At 34.7% G+C, this 10,822-nt stretch overlaps 1 long non-coding RNA gene across 1 annotated transcript; it reads right to left on the bottom strand.

The window, feature by feature from the left end:
- Window positions 1-7,233: 7,233 nt before the first annotated feature.
- Window positions 7,234-8,992, bottom strand: LOC127933012 (uncharacterized). Its single transcript, XR_008146759.1, has 2 exons — window positions 8,004-8,992; window positions 7,234-7,965 (listed from the first exon to the last, which is right to left on the bottom strand). It is a non-coding gene; the product is annotated as an uncharacterized LOC127933012 (long non-coding RNA).
- Between the last annotated feature and the right edge of the window lie 1,830 nt (window positions 8,993-10,822).

The following is a 10,822-nucleotide window of genomic DNA, read 5'->3' as shown; positions in this document are numbered from 1 at the left end:
ATGTATACCTTATACAATATATACCACATCATATATATCTTATACAATATATACCACATCATTTATACCTCATACAATATATGCCACATCATATATACCTTATACAATATATACCACATCATATATACATTATACCACATCATATATACCTTATACAATATATACCACATCATATATATCTTTATACAATATATACCACATCATATATACCTTATACAATATATACCACATCATATATATCTTATACAATATAGACCACATCATATATACCTTATACAATATATACCACATCATATATACCTTATACCACATCATATATACCTTATACAATATATACCACATCATATATACATTATACCACATCATATATACATTATACCACATCATATATACCTTATACAATATATACCACATCATATATATCTTATACAATATATACCACATCATATATACCTTATACAATATATACCACATCATATATATCTTATACAATATAGACCACATCATATATACCTTATACAATATATACCACATCATATATACCTTATATCACATCATATATACCTCATACAATATATACCACATCATATATACCTTATACCACATCATATACACCTCATACAATATATACCACATCATATATACCTTATACAATATATACCACATCATATATATCTTATACAATATATACCACATCATATATACCTTATACCACATCATATATACCTTATACCATATCATATCTACCTTATACCATATCATTTATACCTTATACAATATATACCACATCATATATATCTTATACAATATATACCACATCATTTATACTTCATACAATATATACCACATAATATATACCTTATACCACATCATATATACCTTATACCATATCATATATACCTTATACCACATCATATATACCTTATACCACATCATATATACCTTATACCACATCATATATACCTTATACAATATATACCACATCATATATACCTTATACCACATCATATATACCTTATACAATATATACCACATCATTTATACCTCATACAATATATACCACATCATATATAATTTTTTACAATATATACCACATCATATATACCTTATACCACATCATATACACCTTATACAATATATACCAAATCATATATACCTTATACAATATATACCACATCATATATACCTTATACCACATCATATATACCTTATACCACATCATATATACCTTATACCACATCATATATATCTTATACAATATATACCACATCATATATACCTCATACAATATATACCACATCATATATACCTTATACCACATCATTTATACCTTATACAATATATACCACATCATATATACCTCATACAATATATACCACATCATATATACCTTATACAATATATACCACATCATATATACCTTATACAATATATACCACATCATATATACCTTATACAATATATACCACATCATATATACCTTATACCACATCATATATACCTTATACAATATATACCACATCATATATACCTCATACAATATATACCACATCATATATACATTATACTACATCATATATACCTTATACCACATCATATATACCATATACCACATCATATATACCTCATACAATATATACCACATCATATATACCTTAAACCACATCATATATACCTTATACCACATCATTTATACCTTATACAATATATACCACATCATATATATCTTATACAATATATACCACATCATTTATACCTCATACAATATATACCACATCATATATACCTTATACAATATATACCACATCATATGTGGTCCTTCTGTAGCTCAGTTGGTAGAGCATGGCGCTTGTAACGCCAGGGTAGTGGGTTCGATCCCCGGGACCACCCATACGTAGAATGTATGCACACATGACTGTAAGTCGCTTTGGATAAAAGCGTCTGCTAAATAGCATATATTATTATTATATTATATATACCTTATACAATATATACCACATCATATATACCTCATACCACATCATATATACCACATCATATATATCTTATACAATATATACCACATCATATATACCTTATACAATATATACCACATCATATATATCTTATACAATATATACCACATCATATATACCTTATACAATATATACCACATCATATATACCTTATACCACATCATATATACCTTATACAATATATACCACATCATATATACCTTATACAATATATACCACATAATATATACCTTATACCACATCATATATACCTTATACCATATCATATATACCTTATACCACATCATATATACCTTATACCACATCATATATACCTTATACCACATCATATATACCTTATACAATATATACCACATCATATATACCTTATACCACATCATATATACCTTATACAATATATACCACATCATTTATACCTCATACAATATATACCACATCATATATAATTTTTTACAATATATACCACATCATATATACCTATACCACATCATATATACCTTATACAATATATACCAAATCATATATATCCTTTATACAATATATACCACATCATATATACCTTATACCACATCATATATACCTTATACCACATCATATATACCTTATACCAATATATACCTTATACCATCATATATATCTTATACAATATATACCACATCATATATACCTCATACAATATATACCACATCATATATACCTTATACCACATCATTTATACCTTATACAATATATACCACATCATATATACCTCATACAATATATACCACATCATATATACCTTATACAATATATACCACATCATATATACCTTATACAATATATACCACATCATATATACCTTATACAATATATACCACATCATATATACCTTATACCACATCATATATACCTTATACAATATATACCACATCATATATACCTCATACAATATATACCACATCATATATACATTATACTACATCATATATACCTTATACCACATCATATATACCATATACCACATCATATATACCTCATACAATATATACCACATCATATATACCTTAAACCACATCATATATACCTTATACCACATCATTTATACCTTATACAATATATACCACATCATATATATCTTATACAATATATACCACATCATTTATACCTCATACAATATATACCACATCATATATACCTTATACAATATATACCACATCATATGTGGTCCTTCTGTAGCTCAGTTGGTAGAGCATGGCGCTTGTAACGCCAGGGTAGTGGGTTCGATCCCCGGGACCACCCATACGTAGAATGTATGCACACATGACTGTAAGTCGCTTTGGATAAAAGCGTCTGCTAAATGGCATATATTATTATTATATTATATATACCTTATACAATATATACCACATCATATATACCTCATACCACATCATATATACCACATCATATATATCTTATACAATATATACCACATCATATATACCTTATACAATATATACCACATCATATATATCTTATACAATATATACCACATCATATATACCTTATACAATATATACCACATCATATATACCTTATACCACATCATATATACCTTATACAATATATACCACATCATATATACCTTATACAATATATACCACATCATATATACCTTACACAATATATACCACATCATATATACCTTATACAATATATACCACATCATTTATACATCATACAATATATACCACATCATAAATATCTTATACAATATATACCACATCATATATATCTTATACAACATATACCACATCATATATACCTCATACAATATATACCACATCATTTATACCTTATACAATATATACCACATCATATATACCTTATACCACATCATATATACCTTATACAATATATACCACATAATTTATACCTCATACAATATATACCACATCATATATACCTTATACCACATCATATATACCTTATACAATATATACCACATAATTTATACCTCATACAATATATACCACATCATATATACCTTATACCACATCATATACACCTTATACAATATATACCACATCATATGTACCTTATACAATATATACCACATCATATATATCTTATACAATATATACCACATCATATATACCTTATACCACATCATATACACCTTATACAATATATACCACATCATATATATCTTATACAATATGTACCACATCATATATACCTTATACAATATATACCACATCATATATACCTCATACAATATATACCACATCATATATATCTTATACAAAACAGTCCTATCTGGTGCACACACAGAGACAGGAACAATCACCCACAAACACACAGTGAAACCCAGGCTACCTAAGTATGATTCTCAATCAAAGACAACTAATGACACCTGCCTCTGATTGAGAACCATACTAGGCCGAAACATAGAAATAACCAAAACATAGAAAAACAAACATAGACTGCCCACCCAACTCACGCCCTGACCATACTAACTAAATACAAAACACAGGAAATAAAGGTCAGAACGTGACATATACATTATACCATATCATATATACCTTATAATATCTACCTTATACCATATCATATATACCTTATAATATATACATTATACTATATCATATATACCTTATAATATCTACCTTATACCATATCATATCTACCTTATACCATATCATATATGCCGTATAATATATACATTATACCATATCATATCTACCTTATAATATATACATTATACCATATCATATATTATTATATATTTATATATATATATATATTATTTTTCCTTTATTTCCTTTATTAACTAAGTCAGTTAAGAACAAATACCTATTTTCAATGACGGCTTAGGAACAGTGGGTTAACTGCCTTGTTCAGGGGCAGAACGACAGGTTTTTACCTTGTCAGCTCTGGGATTCAGTCTTGCAACTCTAACCACTCTTACTACTCTAACCACTAGGCTACCTACCTCCTCTACACTCTAACCACTAGGCTACCTGCCTCCTCTACACTCTAACCACTAGGCTACCTGCCTCCTATACACTCTAATCACTAGGCTACATGCCTCCTCTACACTCTAACCACTAGGCTACCTACCTCCTCTACACTCTGACCACTAGGCTACCTGCCACCTCTACACTCTAACCACTAGGCTACCTACCTCCTCTACACTCTAACCACTAGGCTACCTGCCTCCTCTACACTCTAACCACTAGGTTACCTACCTCTTCCACTCTCTAAACACTAGGCAACCTACCTCCTCTACTCTCTAACCACTAGGCTACCTGCCTCCTATACACTCTAATCACTAGGCTACATGCCTCCTCTACACTCCAACCACTAGGTTACCTACCTCCTCTACACTCTAACCACTAGGCTACCTGCCACCTCTACACTCTAACCACTAGGTTACCTACCTCTTCCACTCTCTAACCACTAGGCAACCTACCTACTCTACTCTTTAACCCCTAGGTTCCCTACCTCCTCTACTCTCTAACCATTAGGCTACCTCCCTCCTCTACTCTCTAACCACTAGGCTACCTGCCTCCTCTACTCTCTAACCACTAGGCTACCTACCTCCTCTACTCTCTAACTACTAGGTTACCTACCTCCTCTACTCTCTAACTACTAGGTTACCTACCTCCTCTACTCTCTAACCACTAGTCTACCTACCTCCTCTACTCTCTAACCACTAGGCTACCTGCCTCATCTACTCTCTAACCACTAGGCTACCTACCTCCTCTACTCTCTAACCACTAGGTTACCTGCCTCTTCTACTCTCTAACCACTAGGCTACCTACCTCCTCTACTCTCTAACCACTAGGCTACCTACCTCCTCTACTCTCTAACCACTAGGCTACCTGCCTCATCTACTCTCTAACCACTAGGCTACCTACCTCCTCTACTCTCTAACCACTAGGTTACCTGCCTCTTCTACTCTCTAACCACTAGGCTACCTACCTCCTCTACTCTCTAACCACTAGGCTACCTGCCTCCTATACACTCTAATCACTAGGCTACATGCCTCCTCTACACTCCAACCACTAGGTTACCTACCTCCTCTACACTCTAACCACTAGGCTACCTGCCACCTCTACACTCTAACCACTAGGTTACCTACCTCTTCCACTCTCTAACCACTAGGCAACCTACCTACTCTACTCTTTAACCCCTAGGTTCCCTACCTCCTCTACTCTCTAACCATTAGGCTACCTGCCTCCTCTACTCTCTAACCACTAGGCTACCTGCCTCCTCTACTCTCTAACCACTAGGCTACCTACCTCCTCCACTCTCTAACTACTAGGTTACCTACCTCCTCTACTCTCTAACTACTAGGTTACCTACCTCCTCTACTCTCTAACCACTAGTCTACCTACCTCCTCTACTCTCTAACCACTAGGCTACCTGCCTCATCTACTCTCTAACCACTAGGCTACCTACCTCCTCCACTCTCTAACCACTAGGTTACCTGCCTCTTCTACTCTCTAACCACTAGGCTACCTACCTCCTCTACTCTCTAACCACTAGGCTACCTGCCTCCTCTACTCCCTAACCACTAGGCTACCTGCCTCATCTACTCTCTAACCACTAGGTTACCTACCTCCTCTATTCTCTAACCACTAGTCTACCTACCTCCTCTACTCTCTAACCACTAGGCTACCTACCTCCTCTACTCTCTAACCACTAGGCTACCTGCTGCCTCTACACTCTAACCACTAGGTTACCTACCTCCTCTACTCTCTAACCACTAGGCTACCTACCTCCTCTACTCTCTAACCACTAGGTTACCTACCTCCTCTACTCTCTAACCACTAGGCTACCTGCTGCCTCTACACTCTAACCACTAGGCTAACTACCTCCTCTACTCTCTAACCACTAGTCTACCTACCTCCACTACTCTCTAACCACTAGGCTACCTACCTCCTCTACTCTCTAACCACTAGTCTACCTACCTCCTCTACTCTCTAACCACTAGGCTACCTACCTCCTCTACTCTCTAACCACTAGGCTACCTACCTCCTCTACTCTCTAACCACTAGGTTACCTACCTCCTCTACTCTCTAACCACTAGGCTACCTGCCTGCCTCTACACTCTAACCACTAGGCTACCTACCTCCTCTACTCTCTAACCACTAGTCTACCTGCCGCCCATCATATATAGTGTAGCAGACTCAAGGGTGTGGGGTTTCCAAGTCACCAAGTTCAGTAACAAAACATGCACCAGTAGCACAAATTGAATGCAAACGGGGAGTTTATTAGGGAGTTTTGTACACTGGGGATGCACGTGGAATTCACCAATTACTTCACAGTCCACAATCCGTTCTCCAGGGGTAAATCCTAAAACTCGGGTCCTCAGTCAATCCGAGGTGTGATCCGACAGCCCAGGTCACAACGGGTAATCTCACTGATATGGTTCTCTCTTCTCCCACTCTTCATAAAGCAACTTTTTCTCTGCTTACTCTGCCCCTTTGTGCAGGCAGCTTCCTCCTTTACCTCCAAGCAATCCCTGGCTTAACGACTCACAGCCTCGCCTCTTTGGGGCAGGAAGTCCATATAAGGCTTGGGGGTGGAGCTAGCGAGCTGCAAGGTATCTCCCCTCAATAACCGCTCTCCTCACCTCTCCCTGCCGTCTGCCACAATAGCTCATATGATATTGCACTTTATACCATATCATGCCTTATATTATATCATATATACCTTATACCATATATAACTTATACCATATCATGCCTTATATTATATCATATATACCTTATACCATATATAACTTATACCATATCATGCCTTATATTATATCATATATACCTTATACCATATATAACTTATACCATATCATGCCTTATATTATATAATTTTACCTTATACCATATATAACTTATACCATATCATGCCTTATATTATATCATATATACCTTATACCATATATAACTTATACCATATCATGCCTTATATTATATAATTTTACCTTATACCATATCATGCCTTATATTATATCATATATACCTTATACCATATATAACTTATACCATATCATATACAGCGTATACCAAGCATGTCTCCAGACCTAAACCCTATTGAGCATCTGTGGGGCATCCTCAAACGGAAGGTGGAGGAGTGCAAGGTCTCTAACATCCACCAGCTCCGTGATGTCGTCGTGGAGGAGTGCAAGGTCTCTAACATCCACCAGCTCTGTGATGTCGTCATGGAGGAGTGCAAGGTCTCTAACATCCACCAGCTCCATGATGTCGTCATGGACTATAAGAGGACTATAATATGTATATACATTATATCTGTCACACCTTGATCTGTTTCAACTGTCTTTATGTTTGTCTCCACACCCCTCCAGGTGTCGCCCATCTTCCCAATTATATCCAGTGTATTTATACCTGTGTTCTCTGTTTGTCTGTTGCCAGCTGGTTGGCAGCTGGTTGGCAGCTGGTTGGCAGCTGGTTGGCAGCTGGTTGGCAGATGAGAACCCAGAAGTGTTGTTCGACATGTTCCTCACGGAGTATCGGATGGAACGCTCTGACGCTCACCACCCAAGGATTCCACCTCGCTTCCGAGGCATCATGGAAGTTTCCGACGGCTCCGTTGCTGAGAGAACCCGAGGTGCCCCGAGAATCTCCAAAGGCTGCCTATTCACCACTTCCCGAGCCAATGCAACTAGGCAGAGCTAGTCTGTCTCCAGCTGAATGGCTATACTTGCTATAGGTGCTTCTACACCTGCATTGCTTGCTGTTTGGGGTTTTAGGCTGGGTTTCTGTACAGCACTTTGAGAAATCAGCTGATGTACGAAGGGCTTTATAAATACATTTGATTTGATTTGATTATACAGGATTCACAGTAAGAGTTGCCTGTATTGCAGGACTACTGGTCATTTTGTCCACCGTAAAGACCAGGCTCACCAGTAGGAGCGAGTATTCTGGTGGGTCCCACAGAGAACATTTTCCTTACTCACACCCCTTTTCATGACATTTTGCTGTGGGGAAACAAGTTGAAATCTCCCGGATACTCTTCGACAATTAATACAGAAGAATTATCACAAAATAAATAAACAAAGAAAAATCATTGAATCTTTAAAAAAAATTGTGAAACATAAAAAAGGGTTTAGTAATAGTCATCATCATCATCATCATCATCATCATCATTACATATCAAGCCTATGGAATGACACACCGTGTTTAATTAAAAAACTAGACAATGAGAACATTTAAGATATTTCCTTAATTTCTTGAAGTCCATGATCAGATCAGATTGAAGAGATTGATCACCACAAAAAAATATAGAGAAACCTAAAGCAGAAGACCTGATGAGATATTCAGGATAATGCCTTTACAGGGGCTAGAGGTCAGAGGTTAAAGTGTTGCATTTCTCTGTGTGCTCCAGACTGATCCCAACATTGTAACTATAGATCCCTAATCATCAATGATTTACCATAAATCAATACAAGTATCAGTACTGCTACCTTTATGTCTGTCAATAATGGTATACTATCATTTACAACAACACATAAATATCTATCTCTATGTAAAATAACAGACAGCAGCATAGAAGTGGCATGACAGCACAGAATAGAAGAGACCTGTGGCCGTTCCAAACCCTCAACTCCATTGGTGCTACGTCCCAGTTGGCACCCTACATAGTGTACTGCTTTAACTAGTTATATATGAAAACTGCTTTAACTAGTTATATATGAAAACTGCTTTAGGTAGTTATATATGAAAACTGTTTTAGGTAGTTATATATGAAAACTGCTTCAACTAGTTATATATGAAAACTACTTCAACTAGTTATATATGAAAACTGCTTCAACTAGTTATATATGAAAACTGCTTTAGGTAGTTATATATGAAAACTGTTTTAGGTAGTTATATATGAAAACTGCTTCAACTAGTTATATATGAAAACTACTTCAACTAGTTATATATGAAAACTGCTTCAACTAGTTATATATGAAAACTACTTCAACTAGTTATATATGAAAACTGCTTCAACTAGTTATATATGAAAACTGCTTTAGGTAGTTATATATGAAAACTGCTTTAGGTAGTTATATATGAAAACTGCTTTAGGTAGTTATATATGAAAACTGCTTTAACTAGTTATATATGAAAACTGCTTTAGGTAGTTAAATATGAAAACTGCTTTAGGTAGTTACATATGAAAACTGCTTTAGGTAGTTATATATGAAAACTGTTTTAGGTAGTTATATATGAAAACTGCTTCAACTAGTTATATATGAAAACTACTTCAACTAGTTATATATGAAAACTCTTTAGGTAGTTATATATGAAAACTGCTTTAGGTAGTTATATATGAAAACTGTTTAGGTAGTTATATATCAAAACTGCTTTAGGTAGTTATAATGAAAACTGCTTTAGGTAGTTAAATATGAAAACTGCTTTAGGTAGTTATATATGAAAACTGCTTTAGGTAGTTATATATGAAAACTGCTTTAGGTAGTTATATATGAAAACTGCTTCAACTAGTTATATATGAAAACTACTTCAACTAGTTATATATGAAAACTAGGATAATGTTTATATATGAAAACTGCTTCAACTAGTTATATATGAAAACTACTAAGTGTTTATATATGAAAACTGCTTTAGGTAGTTATATATGAAAACTACTAAGTGTTTATATATGAAAACTGCTTTAGGTAGTTATATATGAAAACTGCTTTAGGTAGTTATTCAGGAAAATGGTATGCTATCATTTGGGACATACTATATTAACTTTGAGAAAAATAACCATTATTTTAGGAGCAGAGCTGAATGCATCATTTCAGACCTAATCATAGTTCTCACATATATAACCAT

This window comes from Oncorhynchus keta, chromosome 11 (assembly GCF_023373465.1).
Source record: "Oncorhynchus keta strain PuntledgeMale-10-30-2019 chromosome 11, Oket_V2, whole genome shotgun sequence".
Classification (NCBI taxonomy): domain Eukaryota; kingdom Metazoa; phylum Chordata; class Actinopteri; order Salmoniformes; family Salmonidae; genus Oncorhynchus; species Oncorhynchus keta.
Note: the sequence above shows the minus strand (reverse complement) of the source record. Positions and strands in the feature narration are given on the sequence as shown.